This window comes from Rhododendron vialii, chromosome 9a, assembly GCF_030253575.1.
Source record: "Rhododendron vialii isolate Sample 1 chromosome 9a, ASM3025357v1".
NCBI lineage: Eukaryota > Viridiplantae > Streptophyta > Magnoliopsida > Ericales > Ericaceae > Rhododendron > Rhododendron vialii.
In genome coordinates this window covers 2,756,973-2,772,542 of record NC_080565.1, presented here as the reverse complement: position 1 = coordinate 2,772,542, position 15,570 = coordinate 2,756,973, and positions in this window count along the sequence as shown.

Sequence of the window (15,570 nt, the reverse complement as noted above, 5' to 3'; positions counted from 1 at the left end):
TGGAGGCCGATTTTGTTCACCTACCTTAAAGACATGTCGAAAAAATTCATGTATACTGACCTTTTTCAACTCCATAGCTTGATGGGTAGTCCTATGGTATACACCCCTTATTAGGGGGTGTACCGTACGCATCATGATTTTAAATCCTTGGATTTCAAAATAAATAATTCGGACCACCCCTTTATTAAATCAAATTATAAAATAAAAAAAAGGCTCAGCAGGTAACAGATTGTTCTCTCCTCCTTAACTTTCTCTCCCTCTCCCTCATGTGTAAAATACTACAAATTATATAACATAACTACAATTGTTATGACAACACAAAAAATTGACACTTTCTTACCACAATGTATCGTACCAAAAGAAATCAATCAAAAGATACTAGATACAAGACCAAAATATATCGTAGCACAATCAATAATTATTATACCCAAGCAAGATACATGTCTAAAATATTACAAATTAAATATTGTATAACTTAACATCTTAACAGTCCTGATCGATCATTTTAAAAATACACTCACTAACGACATTTAGACTGTACAGTCAATTTATAGTATTTGGTATGAAACCTAGTCCTCTGTTGTAGTTGAATGTAATGTAGTCATGCGACTGTGACATAATAATGACGATCAAATCCGTTGAATTTTTTATGTTTGTTGATTAAGTCACCTACGTAAATTTTTGTCACAATCAGGTTTAGAAAGCTCCATCATCGGCACGCAAATTGAATAATAGAATGATATTTTCCATCCAATTAAGTGTCTAGCTATAAGCCATCAACTTCATTCTTGGTACGAATGACCTAATTAATATTATGTAAAAGATAGACGATTTTGATAAAAAAAAAAAAAACACCTTACGTGGGGCTCAGATGGTGTATTATTATATTTTAATGTTGTATTGAAATTGAACGACGAGATTTGTTGAAGTATGAAACTTTAAGGATTAACTATGTAATTTATCCTAAAAAATAACAACATTCTTTTTAAAAAAAAATAGGAACGAAGAGTGTAAGACATGAACCCCAGATCTTTTAGATAAATGTCCAAATTTCAATACTTTATCACTATGGTACACAATTGAGAATTTGTAATTTTAAAGGCTATTAATTATACAATATTTTCTTGTATGTAGGGGCTTTATTTTCAGGCTAAAAATTTGAGAAGACAGTGATCTCAAATGCCTCTATCCTAGTGCTGGGCCTACACTTGTAAATCATATTATAGCCTATGTCATTGGTGTAAATCAATATGTCGACTATAATAATTTTTTTTGAAAGAAAGTACAATGACAGTAAATTTACAAAATTATTTAGATTTTACTTCCACGGCCTAGTTTCAAGGACCACCATTAAATTTTGATTGGTATGCATAGGGTGAAGGTTTGACACCGATCCATGTGTCAAATATATAGTGCCAAATGTTAAGTGCACCGCTCTGAATATTAATAAGATTGGGTATTAATATAATTAATTTCATCAATTACAAAAAGGGTGGTAATTTTTACACTCTATTTTTTGATATTCACACTTATTTTTTTGTATTCCATTTTAGTGTCGAAAGTGTATACATTTGAGACAGTAGGATAATTATTTTTTTAGTGACCTCTCATTTTTCCACGAAGGAATTTTAATTTTTTGAATTAAATTTTGTAGAGAAAAAATTTGATTTAGACAATAGTTTGAGAGGAAATTGTAGTTTTATTCAAAAATTTTGGTATAATATTTACTTTTTGGTGAATTTCTTGGATGAAAATTTTGTGTGAGAACTTCATTTTTAGTTTAAATTATTGAGGTATTGTGTAGGGACAAATAAGAATTTGAAAAAATAGCATGGAGGGAATCAAAAATTAAGATAATATGGTGAAAATTTTAAAATTTTAAAAAATAATGTGGCGGGAATTGAAAATAATTAGTGGTATTGTATTTTTCCAATTATAACTATCGTTTACTGAACATTCCGATTGAATTTTTTTATACGACACGTTGTGGGTATGAAAACGCCAATTTATGGTGTTGTCATAACAAATTTGGTTATATTACTGAATTTGTGGTATGATATTTTGTTGATTATAACTATCATTAATTGAACATTCTAATTGAATTTTTTTATACGACACGTTGTGGGTATCAAAACGTTAATTTATGGTGTTGTCATAACAAATTTGGTTATATTATTGAATTTGCGGTATGGTATTTTGCTAATAATAACTACCGTTAACTGAGCATTTCAATTGAATTTTTTTTATACGACACGTTGTGGGTATGAAATACCAATTTATGGTGTTGTCATAACAACTTTGGTTATATTACTGAATTTGTGGTATGATATTTTGTTGATTATAACTATCATTAATTGAACATTCTAATTGAATTTTTTTATACGACACGTTGTGGGTATGAAAACGTCAATTTATGGTGTTGTCATAACAAATTTGGTTATATTACTGAATTTGTGGTATTTTAGACATGTGTTATTATAGAATATTTTAATTAATTTCCTTTGGTACGACACATTGTGGTAAGAAAACATCAATTTATGGTATTGTCATAATAATTATGGTTTGTTATATAATTTGTGGTATTTAAATATGTTTCTTTTGATACGACACCTTGTGTTAAGAAAATGACAATTTTAGATGTTGTCATAATAATTGTGGTTATTTTATAAAATTTGTAGCATTTTACAAATATTTTTGGCTTGAGTATAACAATTGTTGATTCTGGTACGACATATTTTGATTTGTTACGGAATATCATACGAGTCAAAAAAAATTTGGTACGATTCATTGTGGTAAGATAATGCCAATTTATGGTGTTGTTATAACATTTGTGGATAACATTATTTATTTTTTGATATTGTATGCATATATTTGGTTAGGGTACAAGTATTATGGATTTCGGTACGAATAATTATGGTTACATAATAACAATATTTTTTAATTATGGGTAACCTGCTAATGACCTGTTCAACAGGTAAATTTTAATGTACAAGTCGTAACTAGAATCATAAATATGCATTAAAAAATCAAAAATCGGCATAATGAAAATCACAAATTGTCATAATTTAGACATACGGTATACCCTGTGTACCATAGCTTCCTCCTAGCTTGATATGGGAATTCAAAAAAAAAATCAAGCGTAGCAACTTTGACATTGTTGCATATGGGGAAAGAAATGAAGAGTGGATTCTTGAAATGAAGCAGCGTCTAGGCAAGAGCTTTGGGAGGAATTATTGGAGCTTAAGAATGGCTCCCCTGTTCCATGGTGCGTAGGGGGGATTTTAATGAAATTAGAGATATCAGTAAAGGGTGGGCTGCTTGTGACTAGAAAGGGGCATGAGGAAATTCTCAGAATTTTGCAACAACATGGAGTTGATAGATATTCCTATGCTTGACCGGAAATATACTTGGACTAATTATCAGGATCATGCTGTCCATAGTCGGTTGGACAGATTCATAGTGTCTCAACAGTGGCTAGATAAGTACAATATCTTGCAATGGGGTCTACCGAGACCAATCTCTGATCATTGCCCAGTTACGATTAAGGATGATAGCAGGGATTGGGGCCCTAAACCTTTCAAGTTTATAGATATTTGGCTTTCTAACCCTAAATGCATGAGTTTGGCCAAAGAGACGTGGAATGAGGTTCAGGTGGAGGGGTGGGCTGGATTTATTCTTGTTCAAAAACTGAGGGCCATTAAAGATAGGCTGAAAGTCTGAAATAAGGAGGAGTTCGGGGACATCAACACTGCTCTCCAGGATAATGAAGCTACACTCTATCAGCTTGATATTGTTGCTGAAGGTAGACCACTTGATCCAGATGAAAAAGCTTTGAGATGTAAATTAAAGGCAAAATATTGGAGGCTCTACAAGCTTTCAGAATCATTATGGCGACAGAAATCACGGGTTAAGTGGCTAAAATTGGGGGACAAAAATACAAGGTATTTTCAGATTATGGCCAATAATAGGTTCAAGAGGAATATGGTCGGTTCAGTCAGAGTTGATGGTAGAACAGTGGAGGATCCAAACGAAATCAAGGAAGCTGCAATCGTCCACTTTCGAAGTAATTTTACAAAGGAGAGAAAGGTTAGACCAACTCTGGGGGGGGGGGGGGGGGTTTCCGAGACACATGTCTAGAGAGGTATCATTGCAATTGGAAGGAGTGTTTGAGGAAAGGGAGATTGTGGCTGCTCTAAAAGGGTGCAACAGCTTAAAAGCTCCGGGTCCAGATGGGTTCAACTTCTCGTTTATCAAGAAGGGGTGGGAGTTCATGAAGGACCTAATAATCCAATTCTTCTCAGAATTTCATCGGAATGGAAAGCTTACAAAAGGTATTAACTCCACTTTTGTTGCATTAATTCCTAAGGTTGATTGTCCTTCTACCTTTAAGGATTTTAGGCCTATTAGCATGGTGGGGAGTATTTACAAAATCCTATCCAAAGTGCTTGCTAATAGGCTTAAAGTTCATCTTCCTGATATTATTGGTGAAACTCAAGCTGCTTTTGTTAGGGGAAAACAGATTTTGGATGGTGTGTTAATTGCTAATGAAGCTATTCATAGTTGGAAACATTCTGCTCATGGTGGTTTAATTCTGAAATTGGATTTCGAGAAAGCATATGATTGTGTTAACTGGGGTTTTCTATTGAATATGCTTAAGAAGGTAGGATTAGGAGATAGGTGGTGTGGTTGGATTAAGGAATGTTACTCCACTGTATCTATGTCTGTCTTGATTAATGGGGCAGCAACGCGGGAATTCCAAATGCAAAAAGGGCTGAGGCAAAGGGACCCCTTATCCCCTTTTTTGTTTAATTTAGTGGTAGAAACACTTAATATTATGCTGGAACGAGCTCGAGCGAAGAATATCATCAAAGGTGTTAAGTTGGGGAATAATGGTGTGACTATTTCTCATCTACAGTTCGCAGATGATACAATTCTTTTTTGCAACAATGATTTGGTAGAAATGGAGAACATCAAGCGAATTCTTAGATGCTTTCAATTATTGTCTGGCCTGAAGATCAACTACTCTAAACGCTCCCTTTGTGGAGTAAAAGTTCAGCAGCAGGATATTGAGGCACTTGCTCGGGTGATGGGTTGTAAGGTGGAGTCTTTGCCTATCAAATACCTTGGGCTTCCACTAGGTGCTAATCCTAGAAGGGTGAAAACATGGGAACCAGTCTTAGAAAGGACTCAAAAGAAGTTATGTGTATGGAGAACGAGAACTATGTCTACTAGGGGCAGGCTGACTTTGATCAATCACAATTCTAGCACCTTGTCGATTTATTTTATGTCCCTATTCAAAATGCCCGTGGAAGTAGCCAAATCGCTTGAGAAATTACAAAGGCAATTTTTTTGGGGTGATACACCGGACAAGAAGAAAATGCACATGGTCAATTGGGAGAGGATCACTATGAAAAAGGAGAATGGTGGTCTAGGGGTCAAGCGATTGTTGCAACAGAACCTGGCTCTACTTGCTAAGTGGTGGTGGAGATTCGGCAATAATAAAAACTCTCTATGGGTGTAACGCCCCGATTTTTGAAAATAAAATCGGAGGTTTTAAATACTGATTTCTAAAAATTTATTGAATTAAAATTCAAAATCCAAACCGGATAATACCCTAAAGTTTCGTCTATTACAAATTATCGTAGAAATACTGAAAATAGTCTTTGTGGTAATAAACTAAACAAAATAACAGAGCCATCTTCTAAGTTTGATACGGATCCCAAGCATATTCTGGCTCAGCTCCCACCTCTGGGTTCTCTTCAGCATAAAACTGTTCACCTTCAGGATTTGGTGTCTCTTCTTGATTATCTGCAAAATCTGGCACGGAAGCCAGGCAATCCGTACCTGAGTGAACAAGTTCACCCCGAAGTATAATCCAACCCAACTACCCTTCTTACTTTACAGTTAGCATGCAACAGGATAATAATAGTGCGAAAAAGTAACACAGAGTTTGTTCCACATAATCAGTTTATTACTATCCATTAACTTGTCGTGTAAACTAAGATCTCCTCCGCGGGATCTTTCCTCCCCAACCGCTAGCTATGCCCTGTCCCATGAGCTCACTTTCTCTTGTTGTCGCGGATTGCACTTCAGTTATGTACCTAGCGTGTATCCCTCTCATTACAACAAGAGAAGGCTTATCATGCCCGAATCATAACTAGGGTTCGCTTATCTTATATACCGCTTCACAATCACCACTGGGCTTACTTTGCCAGTATCAATACATCGTTCACCATTGGGCTTACTTTGCCAATCATCATTCATCAATCAACACTGGGCTTACTTTGCCAGTTTCAAACCATCACATTCAACTCATCACATCTCAAAATCTCGCCTGCAGGCATTCTAAAGAAAACAAAACTTTCCAATTCATCCATTACCTAGCATCGTCTAAGTGAACTCTATTCGCATACCAACCCATGTCTCTAGGGTCCAATCTAGCATTCAATTAAACAGTAATGCAATATACAACAAATAAATAACAATTAAAACGATTAATAAATAATGTAATCACGTAACTTATTATGGACGGACCGTTGCCCTTAATCTTGTATGGTCACAATGTCAACAATAAAGTAAGAGTTTTAAAATGAATTTAAAAGGAAAATTTTCTAGGCTTTCATTAATTAATTCTAGGACAATAGATTAATTCAAAACTAATTAAATACATTAAATAGATAAAAATATAGAAATATTTATCATGACCTTAATAAGAGTCCTACAGGTCCTATGCAATCAGTTGAGTGTCAAAAGTTGGGTTCGGAAGGTCACGGAATTTATTTAAATAAAGACGCTTAAATAAAGTGGCTGAAAGTGAAGTAAATAGATAATAAATAATTTATAAATTAAAAATATGTTACTGTTAACAAAAATTCATCTTCAGAATATAGAGAGTCTAAATAAAATTATTCGGGCATTTATAATAACGTTATAAGGTCGTAAAGAATTTTTAATCGGGAACGTTATAAAAATAACAATAAATAGTAAATTAAATAAATAAAATATTAATTTAACAAGATATCATCTTTGAGGTGTGAGGAATCAAGGAAAAATAGTTTGGATGCTAAAAATATTATTTGAAAGGTCGCAATTATTTTTCGTTTGTAAACTTTGATAGATAACGAACAAATAATTTAATAAATAGATAATTAAATAAAAAAAATATGATCTTAACAAGTTATGATCTTTGGAATGTGAAGAGTCTAGAAAAAATAGTTCGGGGGTCGAAAACGATGTTCGGAAGGTCGAAAAGTCGATTCGAAACAAAACAGGTCAAAACGCAAGGTCTGACCGGTCAGAGGTTGCGGCTGGAGTCTCTGCCGCGAACTCGGCACTGGTTCTTGCGGCCCGAACATTGCGGCCGCATGGTTGAACGCAGAAAACGGTTTTTTTGTTTTTCTCCACTGTTTTCGATGCATGGGACGATTAGGGCTATTGGGTTAAACATAAAAACAATAAATATACTTAGAGGAGTGTTTGGATAGGATTATAATACCTTGAATCGGATCGAATGGATTAAAAACCGAAACTTAAATTTTTGGGAAGATGAATTTGGTTTCTTCAATCGGGGGAACCTTGGGCTCGAATTGATCGACGTTTAGCGAGGCTAGGAGTGGTAGAAACAGATTGGAATGGTCAATTCGGGTTTTGATTGGCTTCGGAAAGGAAACCCACTTTTCTCTCTCTCTTTTTCTCTCTCTAGAACTCCATTGATTGGAGCTCCGTTTTCTCCGAATTCTCTCTCTCTTCTGGACTGGTGGAATATGGGGAGTGGCGTGGTGTGCCCTAGGGTCGGGGTTATAGGGTATATATAAGAGAATTCTTTTGATAAAAGTGATAAAATTGAGTTTCAAAAGGAATCGAACTCTAGATGGACGGAAAATAGGGTTAGGGAGGAAGTAGAAATCGAGTAGGAGAGGGAGAGATAGAAGGAATTATAATCATGCATGCATGCAATTAAAATAAGATAATTAGATTAGGATAATTGTGTTTGTAAAATAAATCCTATTAATGCATTAATTAATTTTTATTATCAGTAAAACTAATTAATTAATTTTTTTACTATCAATAAAATTAATTATATGATATTATTATTAAAAGAAAATCTCGGGTCGTTACAATGGGTAAAGGTTATCAAAGGAAAATATAACTTAGACCGGAGAAGTTGGCTCCCGTGTTCGCCTCATGCTGGGTCGGTATCTAACGTATGAAGAGACATTTGTGCACTTGGCAATGTTGATTCGACACTTGGATTTTCTATTCGGAAGGGGTTTAAGGTGCAGGTAAACTCCGGTCGAGATACGCTATTTTGGGAGCACACGTGGTTGGGTAATATAGCGCTCAAAGATGAATTTCCAAGGCTGTATAGGCGATCAATGCAACAGGACGAGGTTCTGAGTAGGCTTTGTGGTTTAGGGGGCAATGGTGAGTGGCACTTGCTGTTTCGTGGCACTCTAAGGGTTCGGGATTCTTAACAATACGAGGCCTTGAAACAAAGACTGGTTGGTGTGACTTTAAATCCTTCAAAGCCTGATTTGTTACAGTGGATTTGGACAGCCGACAAAGTTTTTTCTGTAAAATCGGTCTATAGGCAGTGGGAAGCCCAGTCACAGCCACGGAACACTTTACTCGGTTCATTGTGGAAGAATTTGAGTCCCCCAAAAGTGGAAATTTTCTCTTGGATGGCCATTCAAGATAAGGTTGCCACAAGGTCGGTTCTTTTCGATAGAAATTTAATTTCTGAGATTCATTTGGCAAGGTGCCCCTTCTGTGACATGCATGTGGAAACACCTCAACATTTGCTCCTTCATTGTCGTTTCTTGTGGGTGGTGTGGTCAGAAATATTGGCTTGGTGGAACATCCAGTGGGTTTGTCCATCATCCTTAGTAGAGTTAGCACTTTGGTGGTTTAGGAGTAGGTTTCGAAACTTGGAGAAAGTTATATGGGAAGTATGTTTTTTTGCAATGCTCTGGTCCATCTGGTTAATGAGGAATGGGTATATCTTTAATGGGGCAACTTCTCAGGCTTTAGTAGTGGCGGATTTAGTTAAAACTAGAGTAGCTATGTGGATAAAGGCTAAGTTCAATATCAAGATATACACAGTGGAGGATTTCAAAGGGGATGGGATTCGAAAAGTGAAGGTGTAGATTGGATAAAAGAGGTGTTTTATCCAACTCTGGTTGGATATTTTCTATGCTTATAGCTCTTTGTATTTTTTGCTTTATCCTCAATGTACCCCTTCGAGATTAATAAATATTCCTTTTGCCGAGCAAAAAAAAAAAGTAAAATATAAAGTGCTGACTAAAAGCACAAAAAAATTCACTAAAAGGCAGAAAAAATAACAAACAGTTTTCTTATTTGTCTAAAGTGCCGTCTTATTTGATTTTTTTCAACATCGGTCCATACTTTTATACTTTTTCGATTCGTCTCGAACAATTAATTTCAAAAATTACGACGAAAAACTAGACAAAAAGTTACGAAAAATATTCACTACAAGAAATTACACAATTGCCGACTAAAATTCCCGACTAAACTAAATTTAGTCGCCAATTATTGAACAATTGCCGACTAAAATTATTTAGTCGGGAAATAATTATGTTTGCCGACTAAAATTAACTTTAGTCGGGAAATAATAATGTTTGCCGACTAGTAAATAAATTTAGTCGGCGAATATCAATTTTCTCCTCGAATTTAAAAACCAATAAATGAAAATCATTTCCCGACTAAACCATTTAGTAGGGAATATTTATTTTTTCCGACTAACATTATATTTAGTCGGCGAATATCAATTTTTTTCCTAAATTTAAAAAATTAAAGAAAGAAAAAAATTTCCCGATTAAATAATTTAGCAGGGAATATTAATATTTGCCGACTAAAATACATTTAGTCGGCGAATATTTATTTTTCCCTAAATTTAAAAAATTAATGAATGAAAAACATTTCCCGACTAAATAATTTAGTAGGGAATATTAATATTTGCTGACTAAAATTACATTTAGTCGGCGAATATCTATTTTTTGCAAATTTTAAAAATTAATAAATGAAAAACATTTTCCAACTAAATAATTTAGTAGGGAATAGTAATATTTGCCGACTAAAATTACATTTGATTGGGAAATATCAATTTTTCCTCTCTTTTAAACAAAATTTCAAGAAAATCAATATTGGTCCGACGACATCGATCACACAATGAAACCTTCCCAATCGAAACCGTTCAATTTTTTTTCCTTCTTAATCATTAGATTTCCGTAAATTTTTTGCTCGATTGGGTTAAGGAAAGCTGTTTATCGGCACACAAATTGTTAATTAAAAATAATTTTATTGTCTGATCAAATGTCTATCCAAATAGAGTTAACTACATTCTTGGTACGAATGATCATTTGTATTATGTAAAAGATAAGATGATTTGGATTGCCAAATAAGACCTCAGGCGGGACTCGATTAGTGCACTATAACACTTAAACGTCTCCGAACGCATTAAATATGTGTTTGATTATGTGGTCACTGATATCGAATGGTCTTTGATTTTGGTGACGATGCTATAATTGGTAAGACGTGAAATCCTAACGGTTCAGATCGAGTATTACAAAAAAATTACTCGGCAGTTATGTTTACAATCTATGCTTTTTTTTATTTACTTGATGATAGTCAACTAAGTCTTATGTTGCACTCATTGTTACAGAAGCCACACGACCACGAGAAAAATATTACGATCGAGACTGTTCATTTTGCTACACTCAGTGAATAATTCATTCTCGTAAATTTGCGGTTCGATTAGGTTTAGAAAACCCCTTTATAGAAATAAAAAAAACCCTTTATTGCGACATGAACTCATTAGAATAAATAGTATTTTCATGCAATCAATTGTCTAATAAAAAACAGTCAACTATAATCTCGGTAAGAATTATCGTTTAAACCATATTTAATAAAAACAAAAGATAAGATGGTTTTAACCGGGGAAAAAAGACCTCAAAGTGGGGTTTGAGTGATAACGTTCTTATTTGTGCATTGAAGAAATAGGTTTTGTCTGTGAATGTGTGATTGAAAAAATTCTCTTTTAGTGTGTGTAAGTTCTAAAAAAGATTATGAACTGCAGTAATGAGTTTTTTTTTTTTTTAAGAAAGTAAATTTAAAGAATAAAAAAAAAGTAAATTTAAAAGCTTATCAAAGAAAAAAATAAAGGTAAAACAGACGAAACCAAATAGTATAAATATTTTTATTACTGAAAAGTAAACCAAGTACAGCAGTGGTAGAGTGGTTAGTTGCGCGTGTGATGAAGGTAGAGGTCTCAGGTTCGAGACCTGGAAGCGCCATATTCCATCAAAAGAATTAGGTGGGAAAGGCAAATACAATTCAAAAATGGAAATGTAATTTTTTCACTTTGGCCCCCTGATTTTTTCGTAATGACATTTAACGCCACAATAATTATTATTGCCGACTAAATTTTTAGTCGGCAAAAGTTAATTATCATTGCCGACTAAATATTTAGTCGGCAAAAAGTTAACTTTTGCCGACTAAAATAGAAACCCCGACCAAGTTTTTTAGTCGCTAAAACCATACATTAGCCGACTAAACCTTATTTAGTCGGCAATTACATTTGCCTACTGTCATTCTCCGACTAATTTGCCGACTAAATTATTTAGTCAGGAAAACCCTTTGGCGACTAAAAACTGGACATTTGGCGACTAAACGTTAGTCGGGATTGGTGTAATTTGTTATAGTGATTATATTAAGTTCCAGACTTTTAAGTCAAAAAGAACACAGCCTAAGATACATCACTCATTTTTTATATCGTTGTGTATTTGGATACAGAGTATTTTAGGACCGACATTTATGGATGAACGTTCGTCATTGCTTGTACACAAAATCTAGTAATATGTCATGGCAATAATTAAAATTCTACGTGTCTGATTTTGTTGCGTCATCGTGTACCTAGATAATTATGTCCGATCATTGATTATAGGTAATTACCTGTGGAGTTGGCGTATACCGGTAAAAATGAACGATATATAAGACCGTGGCATGTCGTCGAACTAGTTGTACTACAGAGCACACTTGTCTCACTAGCGCGTGAAAGAATGTTTCTCGTGGTTAAGTTTACAACCATATCCAACTAATAAACTGACATCTTACCGTGTGGTGAAGGAGGAGAAAGATCAAACTTGAAAGGAGCACCTGACGAGATAGTTAATTAGGTAAGACGCAAGTCAATCTTTATTAATTTATTACAGAGGAAAAACAACAAGGGTTCTTGAAACTTTTGATTTTGTCGCGGTGAACAAGATGGCAGCGGGTAAGATAGCGATGAGGGGCATCGTAATGTGTGTGCTGCTCGTGCTCGCTCTCGGGGAAAACAGATCTTCGTATCCACATTGCAAGTCTGAATGCTGCTTGGAATGCAAGCAAATGAGGCTTTTCACGTGGAGCGAATGCAAGATAATATGTGACCAGGCATGTGAAATCGCTCCCTCTCCGGTGGCCGACGATGGGCTTCTATGTTTTTTTTTCCCCTCTTGTTTTCAACATGTGGCAGATACGAATTACTTATGTTGTCTCTCTGAAACGAAGATTTAGAAAATGGTTGAAGCCTTTAATTCTGTTCTTCTTATTCAGTTAATTGAACCAAATTGTTCCAAACTGTGAATTAATAATGTTTGAATGAAATTTAAGGGTATGTTGCCAAATTAACAGACCCTGCGGAGATTTTCTGAGATTTATGCCAGCTTTGTTTTTTTTGGCAAAGTTAGTTCATTGTAGACCATGGGTACATTATGGAGACATGCCATGATGCAATTGATCGATAACGTTGAAAAAGAAAAACGAAAAGACATTGGATTTGTCAAACAAAGAGTGGATTCTTGATCCAATGCTAGAAGAAAATTATTGAACTGGTTGGGAACCATTCGAAAAACCTTTGGAATGTTGTTCAATCGACAACCGATTTATCAAACAAGCTTGATTGAAATTAAGCGTGCACAACCGACTCCATAGATAAATGACTCAAAACCAAATATATACGGGTATCTATTATTTTCAAAGGTCTCTGACGCCCTACAATTCCTGTAGGGCGCCCTATAGGATTTTTCAATTCCTCTGGCGCTTGTTCTAGGTTTTTTTAGCATGGATCCTTCAACCAGATAACACATGAAGGGATCCTCTCGAGTTCCCTTTCGGAATTGGATGGTTCTATCCAAGCTTGTGGAAAATTTTAGGGATCCCTTCGGCAGTAGCTTATTTTTTTGTCATTAATTTTTTATTTCCTGAGAATAATTCTTCTCTGTCCTCTGACATGCGTGCACTCCTCTTCTCTCTCTCTCTCTCTCTCTCTCTCTCTCTCTCCCTTTATAAACTCTCCCATCCGGATCAAAAAAAAAAACTCTCCCATCTCCTCCTCTCCAACATTATACTACTGTATCTCCTCTCTTCACTTTTTATTTTAAAGTTTTAAAATCTTATAGTATTTATAACTTTTTCTGTAGATATTAATTTTTTATTAATTTATATTTTTAAAATCTACTTGTAGAGATATAACTAATGAGATCAATATTAAATATAAAATTATGAAAAAACAAAAAAAAAATTATCCTTATTTTTTGTTTTGTTTTGTCTTAATCTATAATTAGTAGCCTTAAATTACAATTAACAATGTAAATTAGCTACTAATATAGTAAATTAACAGAGTAATTAAAATTAACTGTAAATTAACAAAATAAATTAACTGTTAATTAACCTAAAAATAATCTTTTTTTTCTACTCACAATTTCATATGCAATATTAGTCTTATTTGATACATCTCACCAAGTATATTTCAAAAATATAAATTTTATAAAAAAATTTATAGGAAAAATAGTTATAGGTCTTATTAGATTTAAAATGCTATGTTTGGATTGGAGTTGGAAATTTTTTTGGAAAAATAGTAGAGGTAATAAGTGGAGAGAGATAAAGAGAGAAATGTTGAAAGTAGGGGGAATCTAGAAGGAATTTTTTGAAATTTTTTTTTTGAATTGTAAAGAGAAAAAGGCATTTAAATAAAAAAATTAGGAGGGAGAGAGAGAGAGAGAGAGAGAGAGAGAGAGAGAGAGAGAGAGAGAGAGAGAGAGATTTAAAATAAAAAAGGTACTCCCTCCGTCCCTTTTTAAGTGTCCTGCTTCGTAACTCCAACTTATTAAAAAGACATCATCATTACACCTTTCACATCAACTTTTTCCTCCACTTTCCCTACTTACCCATTATCATTACACTTTTACCAACTAACTTTTCAAAATAAAATCTACTTTTAGAGACAAAATAGATAATACACCAACTTTTACCCCCCTAACTTTACAAAATGGACACTTATTAAGGGACAGCCCAAAATGAAATACTGGACACAAAAAAAAGGACAGAAGGAGTAGTAAAAGTGAAGAGAGAGAGAGAGAGAGAGAGAGAGAGAGAGAGAGAGATAATAGGCATGAGTTGTGCACATGGGTAGGGAGATGGAGAAGGTGTGTGGGAGCTTACTTTTTGGCTTTTCATTTTCAATTTTTTGATTTTTTGGCTTTTGGATTATTGTCAGAATGAGTTTTTGAATTTGGTAGAATGTTTGAATGATATGTGCAGAATGCATTTTATAATAGGAGTAGTGTTTAGAAGATATGTGATCAAAATGAGTTATGACCTGATTTTTAACCATGTTGCCCTTGTTTATTTATTATGGGATATACTACGTATAAATAATGATTTAATCAATTTTTTTTTAAAAATTCGTTTTTAATTGTATCAGCACACACAGCTTTTTACACCTTTCCTAAAAAAAAACTTTTTACACCCATTATATATTAAAAAATAGAGTCCTGCTACCGGTACAGATTTTTGTGCACAGATTGTGCACAGATTTCGTTGTGGGGCCCACCACGGGTCCCACACAAATCATCCAAGCCGTTCATTAAATATAAAACATTTTTTCAAGGGTCCCTGTAAAAAATTAGCTCAATCCAATACCTATAGGTGCTTCATCGAACCATCTAACTTTTCATTCAGATTTTCGGATAATAAAAAGTTATACGATTGGATCGAGCATCTATAGGTATTGGATTGAGATTATTTTTTACGGGGGCCCTTGAAAAAATATTTTCCATTTAATGAACGGCTTGGATGATTTGTGTGGGACCCGCAGTGGGCCCCATAATAAAATCTGTGCACAATCTGTGCACAGATTGTATGTATGTGTAGACTTTCTGTAAAAAATATGATTAAAAAATTAATTGCTCAAGTTTTCAATCCGTTTTAACTGATGTAAAGATTTTATTTTTCTGATTATTTTATCTGTAATGGTCATAATAAAATTTTGGCTATAAGGCCTTTCAATAAGCACCCTAAAAAAATCCTAAAATCTAATATATATGATAATTTGGTCTTTTCTCCTCTTAGCTCATCAGAAGTGGAAAATGAGAAGTGGAAAAGAACCTCCAGCCTTATTTTTGACTTCTGCATATTCAAAATTGGAAAAATCATGTTCCCTAAACTGAAAAGTAGAAGTTAAAATTAAATGTGAAAATGAAGCGACCAAACAAGCACGGAGATTGGCGTGGG